Here is a 7527-nt window from a genome sequence, read left to right as displayed (position 1 = left end):
TCGGCCGAAAGCTCTCATGAGTTTGCAGTCAACCTGTCATCTGGAGCTGCAGTCTAATCTGGAGATTTGACTGGGGAATGATGATTCAAATCTCATTCACATGGACCCCTCCACAGGACAGCTTCATGACATGGTGAGAAACCCAAGAGAGCAAGAGAAGACTTTCAAGAGGAAGCCACTGTCTTCTTATAATCTAATTGCAAAAGTGACATCACATCACTTCTGCAGGTTTCCATTGGTTAAAAGTTGAGTCACCAAATCCAGCCCATACACTCAAGGGGAGGAGATTATACAAAGGCATGAATACCAAGAGTGGAATCACTGTGGATCATCTTAAGGATTGCCTAGTGCACCCTCCATTTAAGAGGAAATAAGAGCTAGAAAAATATAGGTTCTTCTGTTTTCAAACTTCTACTGACATTTTCCAAGGTGCTTTTGTTTGATCAGCCCAAAGACATTTATGAACAGCTCTCCCATCCCATCCTAGAAACATGACATACTCTATTTGGCAGATTTTTTGTTACATGAAAGGAATACAGTATTCATTTGGGGAGAAATATGAAACAAATTAAATGCATTAATCAGAATTTTTTCATTTGCAAATAACCATAACCCACTTCGGGTAAATATAAATTAAAAAAAATTGATTGAATGCCTGAAAAATACAGAAGTGTGTTTGGCTTTAGGCATGGCAGAATGTAGGAATTCAGCCAGTTTTATCAGGTCTCTCTCTCTTGCTCTCACACTCTCTCTCATTCTCTTTCTGTTTTTTCTTGTTTTGAACTCTTTCCCGAACAGACGCTGTTGATGCGGAGAAACCTGACATTTTCAGACTCATGTCAGTTTTACAGCCAGAATTTCTATTAGAAAGTGTTTTTTTTATTTCCAAAATTCCAACTGACATCCTAGAATTGTTTATCACCCTGGTTTAAGTTACATACTCATTTTGGTGAAGAAAAGGCATATACATATTATATGAAGAGCCAGGACCAGGTAACATGTCTATGCTTTTGGTTGGGGGGTAGGATCAGTCTCACTAAAATAACACATACTGAGCGTGGAGGTGCTAAACGTTGGAATGGGGGCTGGTCCAGCAAAAACTACAAACATCTACTACAAGTATTTATTCAATGCCTATACCATGCCGGGCGCGTTGTTGATGTTAGGTGCAATTCTACGGCCAACTTGTGTAGTTTTCTTCAATTCATGGGAGAGAAGCACAATAGGGCTGATTAAATGGTAGCAAGGTGCACCAAGTACCCTTAGTCAGTTCAGAGAGGGAAAAAAGAAGTCAGCTTAGGGGGATATTTTGCATCATAGAAACTTCTATAACTGTGTCTGTTTAAACAATCAGTTATATTAACGTAATTAAATAGCTTTTAATAGAGACAAAATATTTTGAAGCAATATTTTAAGGTCAAATTTAGGATTTTACAATATTGGCATCATGAAGATACAAACTCTGTGAGCACCTCCTGCTTCTTGGCTGCACAGACAGGAAAAGAGCAGAGTCCCTCCTTCTCCAGTTCTGACTTGTCTTTCTCTCTCTCCGATAACTCGGAGCCTCTTTCACAGGAACCCTATTGAGGCCAAGTTAGGCTTCAAATAATCACAATGATCAAATATTATGGTGATGAATTTTACTCAGGAATATGATCCTAAGGTAAATTTTATAAATTTCTAAATCTGATTAGATCACGGATGATACATTAATTTATGTAATAGAAGAAACAGAGCTGTCATGTAACATGCTTTAGGGCAGTCATATTACCCACATTTAGAATTCTCTTACACTTCATTGCGAGATAAAGATCTAAAGGGATACTCAAAGAATATTAACAGTTACTGAAATAGACATGTTATTTTTTTTGTTTTAACCAAAATATCCAAATTGGAGAAGAGCTGCGGGTCAGTGTATGCATGCAGTTGTCCAGGGAATAGACATATATTCATTTTTATTCATATATAGACACATACTCATTTTTATTTGTTTAAGATTGTGAACTGTTGGATCAGTGCAGTGGTTGTAAATGATTTATGGGATGAGACACATTTCAGCTTAGCGCACAAAGACTATCAACTGTGCTGGCAATTACAGAGAGATAGGACTATTTTTAGTGGTACCGTTACACAGGAACCACATTATTATTATATGAAATATCATGAAATATAAACTAAGCTTCTCTCACAACGGAGTTCTTATGAAGTTACATCTAATAGAAAAGTAGTAGAAGAATGATTATATTTCTTTGCAGTCTATGTCTACACTTGCAAAATGAAGTGATTAACAGAGCTTATACATAGTTTTAGTTATAGCACTTGGTTCTGTAGGGGTCCTTAATGGTCACATGGTATATGAAACGCAAGTGTCGATCTCCCATCCCCCTTCAAGCATACATTCTCTCTGATGTATTTGGGCAAAGTAGGTGTGTCTGGTCTCCGCTTCTCAGCCATGCGTTTGCTAGATGCTTCTGTACTCACACTGTATCCTGGGCACGATGTTCATTCCTACATTATTGCACCTCCAGGTACAACCCAGGTCATTTCATTCTCTAAAGCTCCACAGTTCATGGATGTATGGGCAGCAAGCATTATGTGTGGATGTTGGACAAGGAGGGGATTGGTTATCAGACCATTAGAGCCCAGGACAAAATCTTAAATAAATTATAAAAAATTCTTTTTTCTTAAATATTCTTCATTATTTCTGCCATGGAATATTCACATTTGTCTTTTATCTTCAGGATTCAGCTTTGTTCCCAGATTGTAAGCCTCTCCTTTTGCCCTTGACCCCTTCCCACTCTTCTCAAGCATCCTTTCCCCTAAACCCCAGATATCTGTTAACGAGTGTGCTCTGCAGAGGAAGTTTATCATTTTGTTTAGTCCTAGACCATGGGGCTATAGACCCATTACAGTATTTTCCCTGAAACATAAATAATTGGTTGCACAGATGCATAAAACTAATGTACACAGTTAGAGAGCAAGATTCAGTGACAGAAACACAAAAACACACAGATAAAAGATACAAAGAGATATACAGACATAGACATGATATATATACATGTTACACACACAGTCACCCATACACACACACACAATGTTTGAATAACAAACTAAGACTGGAAAAGAGAAGAGTATTTTTATTTTGGTTGCTTCCACTCATTTATTTGAATAAACCTTCTTGGTGTATAATTTATGAGAGAATACACTGCAATCTAGAGATAAAAAACTGAACATTGCAGACGTATAAAATACAACGGTTACTAAATAAACAGGGATCAAAAGATCAAAACGGTTACTAAATAAACAAGATTCAACTGAAACATACTAAAGTAAAATCATAGAATGAACAAACACACACACACACACACACACACACACACACACACACTGAGCCAGGGCAGCAATCTATGCAATTCAGGGGAATAATGCTTATAAGTGCTGATTGTTTATTTACATGATAATCATGATAGAAGGATTTCTATAACTTAAATAGCCATTGTCTTGTCCCTGTTCCTTTTGATGACTTTATATTGTCATCTTTATCCTGGCTTCTGCAAACCATCATCATTCTGAGAGTAGAGAAAGGACCCTGTGAGCAAGGGAGGTGTGTCAAATGTGTGCAGGAATAGGAATAAATTTCTCTGGTTTCTCATCCTAGTTTTATTTCTAGGCTGTAGGATTTTTAGAAAATCCATCTAATCTCTCTGTATTCATATACTTTCCTCTTTTATAAAGTGGAACAACTACATATTGTTTATGATTTCTTTCACCTAAAAATTCCTATTCTTCTTTGACAACTTAAAAATTGGTCATTTGTCACATTTAGGATCACAGAGTGATCATAATGCTGAAAACTTCATTCACAGAGAACGTACATCACAGCTAATGCGTGTGAGACTGGTTGCCCCCTCCCATTTGAGTGGTAGGTAGATCCAGGGAGGGAGCGCCCATTCTCCTTTGGTGCTATTGAAGTATCGGGATGCTCATTGATGTCTATGTGGATATGGATATGGCCAACACGGCTTTACCCTGGAAGGTCCATTCTTGTGTGACATCCGTGGAATTCAGGCTGATTCAAGTATAATTTCTATGAAATTTCCTACTTAGAATTTTAAAATTGAAACTGTACGCAAACAAAAACAGAATCGAAACTTGTTCAATGAGCACAGTATAGCTAAAAAGGCATAAGCTGATTTATTGAGCCATTTTATTAGTTATATATAACTGATTCTGACATCTCCACATGAAATATGAAAACTTGGGTTGAATTGAGGCCTCTTGTGTTAGGCTTCTTGCTAAGGGCTGGAGGAGGAAACTCAACTCCAGGTCTGAGCCTTCTTTTTTGTCCTTGCTCTTGAGCCGATTTCTTGTACGTCACAAGTCGTCCTCGTGAATCAACTTGTTCACTAGCTGTTATGTTGTCTTGTTTGTTTTCCGGTTACTTTGTATTGCAGTGGGTTTATTTATTCAAGCTGTTGTTATATTTTGCCATTATTAAATATTAGTTAATGTCAGTAATACTAATGGTTAATATGTATTGAGAGCTCACTATATGCTTAGCATCATTCTAAGTACTTCATGTAGATTAACTCATTCAGTCCCAGTGGCCCAATGAGGAAGGAATGCTCTTAGTGTCTCCATCATACTGTGGAGGAAACTGAGGCACAGAGTGGTTAAGTGACTTGGCCAAGGTAACACAGTCAGTAATGATGGTCTCAGAATTTGAACCCAGGTGCACTGGTTCTAGAATCTATGCTCTTAACCACCACCATGACTCCTGTTTGTTTAATTATTTCTATTGCACATTAGCTCAATTCTTAGTATTATTACAATGCTTTCCTTTCTTTGCTGCAGATATTAATATTTTTACTATTTCTCTGTTTTTCCTCTTTCTCCTGTATTTTTGACCCTTTTGTTTTCTCTATGGGCAGACTCCCTGCAATGATCTACTTAGACCTGCTAAGGCCCTCATTGCTTCTCTCAGATCACTGTGCTGTCTGTTTTTTCTCTCTTCTCACACCACTAATCCAGCATTAACATGCAATGACTTCCTACCCTCTATCTGCTAACATTTCTACTCTATCCATGCCCCAAGGCTGTTGGATCCAAGATGCCCTCCCCTCCCAAAGTGTGGCTCCTTCTCTGATTTATTTTGATTATGTATAGTTTGAATGAGCATCTTTCCTTCAGAAAATGAAGCATGTGATAGAGTTGCCACGATGAGCATTTTTCTTTCAGAAAAACCCATTCCATGGATGAAAAAAATCTTTTGAGGTTGATGTTGTTTTGTTTTATATTTTAACTGTGTTCCCAGAGAGAGCAATACTCTGAAATTCCTTTCCATTTACTTGAAAGAGTCCTCCCCACCTAAAAGAAAGTCCATATGTCAAAATTTGTCAGCTCTTTATAAATAGCAGAAGTATCACTTGAAGGCTAACCCATTTAAGATTTCATTGACTAGTTGATGTGTGAAGGACTCTGCTAGGCTCTAAGGAAATGGTGATTTGAGTGTCCTTTGAGCTTACAAAGAGACTGGGCAATTTACTTAATTTTACAACAGCTACTCCCAGCACAACCAAATTGAAGGCTCTTTGTTTGCTTATCATCAAGTGCATTTAAAATATAATGTGACTTCTTTCATCCAGATGTCAGCTAAAACTTGTTCCTTCAGATCTTAATGAAATTGTCTCAAACTTCCATTCTACAGGTTGTGGAGAATCAAATATCTTCCTCAAGCTTTCTATAGATTTCTGAAGATCTTTTTGATTTTCAACTGTTCTCTTATTTACATTTAGGGATGAACTAACTGTCTAGATTGTCTTATCCTGTTTTTAAATGATAACATTGCAAAGGAACTCAGTATGCCTTGTGTACAAAGCTTTATTTAGGGTTAAAGGGATGGGAGTGTACAGCAAGGCCCACAACTTCAAATTCTACTCTGATTGGTTAGGTGGAAGGGAGGAAACAATGGGCAGAGCACAGAGGATACTTAGGGCATTGACACGACTCTATTTGGTATTATAATGGTGAGTATATGTCATTGATACATTTGTCAAAACCCATACAATGTACAACACCAAGAGTGAACCCTAATGTAAAGTATAAACTTTGAGTGATAACGATGTGTCAGTGTAGGTTCATCAATTATAGCAAACGTATCACTCTGGTGTGAGATGTTGATAGTGGGGGAGGCTGTGTGTGTGTGTGTGTGTGTGTGAGTGTGTGAGCACCAGGGGCATATGGGAACTCTGTACTTTTGCTTTGAACCTAAAACTGCTCTAAAAAATAAAGTCAATTTAAAAAATATTCCACATTGGAAATACTCCTGTTCCTAAAGCTTCATAGCCATTTCCTTGGTTCAGGTTTTATCCTCTCGCCATGCTCCCCAGCCATTTCCTTTCTTCCTACTCTCTTTACTCTCTCACACACCCCTAACGTTCCTGTTTACATCCACTGGAAGGCAGTGCTACAATGGCCTTTCCTCACATGGCTTCTATGGAACCACACTTTCAGCATCTCACCTTCAAGTGGCTTAAAACGGCATTTTCCCCAAACAAAGACAGTTGTCTTCCTAAAGGTAGAATTCTGGAGCCAGCTGTTTGGGTAATTAAATTCTCAAACTCCACTCCCACGAATTGTGACCAAGCCTCAGATTGCTTGAAAGCAGCCTGGTCCTCTTACACCATTCTGAATATTTTAATGCCTAAGCTAATGTTGATGAACATTTTATGGTTCTATCTCTTCTCTGGTCATAATGCAGTGTGAAAGTGCATTTCCCAATACCTTTCCTTCTCTCAGGATTATTCAAAAAGGATAAATCGTTTGAAATCCTGAGATATTCCCAGCCATTTAATTTTTTTTTTTTTTTTTTAGGAAGATTAGCCCTGAGCTAACATCTGTGCCCATCTTCCTCTACTTTATATGTGGGATGCCTACCACAGCATGGCGTGCCAAGTGGTGCCATGTCAGCACCCGGGATCTGAACTGGCAAACCCCAGGCCCCCGAAGCAGAACGTGGGAACTCAATCACTGCGCCACCAGGCCCGGCCCCCAGCCATTTAATTTTTGACCTTGCCTCTGTTAGAGTCAAAGTTAAATATTCTGGATCCTGAACTTGATGTTGATTATTTCCCTTAGTCCTCTTCTGCCTTTTGAGGTTCCAAATATTCAGTGTTCACCTAGGCAATCTGAGTGAAGAATTCCAACACAATAGTTTCTATTCAACGTACATATCAGCTCAGAGAGTTATACCATATTGTAAGTTTCCAATTCACCTCAACTTTCTTCATATGAGTGACACTGACTTTTGATCCAAAGTGATATCCAAATATTGACTAAATTGGCTCTAATATTGATCTACTGCCTTTTTGTCATGGACTTTTCTACTTAATAGGAACTTATTTAACCCTGAAAATGTAGGTAAAATGATCCTCAGTTGAATTGGCTCGTACAGGAACACACGCATGGTCTGTTCATTCTGGGCAGTTCCATTTGTTAGAGCAGTGGTCAGGAGGACATGAATTTATA

This window comes from Equus caballus, chromosome 10 (genome assembly GCF_041296265.1).
Source record: "Equus caballus isolate H_3958 breed thoroughbred chromosome 10, TB-T2T, whole genome shotgun sequence".
NCBI lineage: Eukaryota > Metazoa > Chordata > Mammalia > Perissodactyla > Equidae > Equus > Equus caballus.
This window is presented reverse-complemented; position numbering follows the sequence as displayed.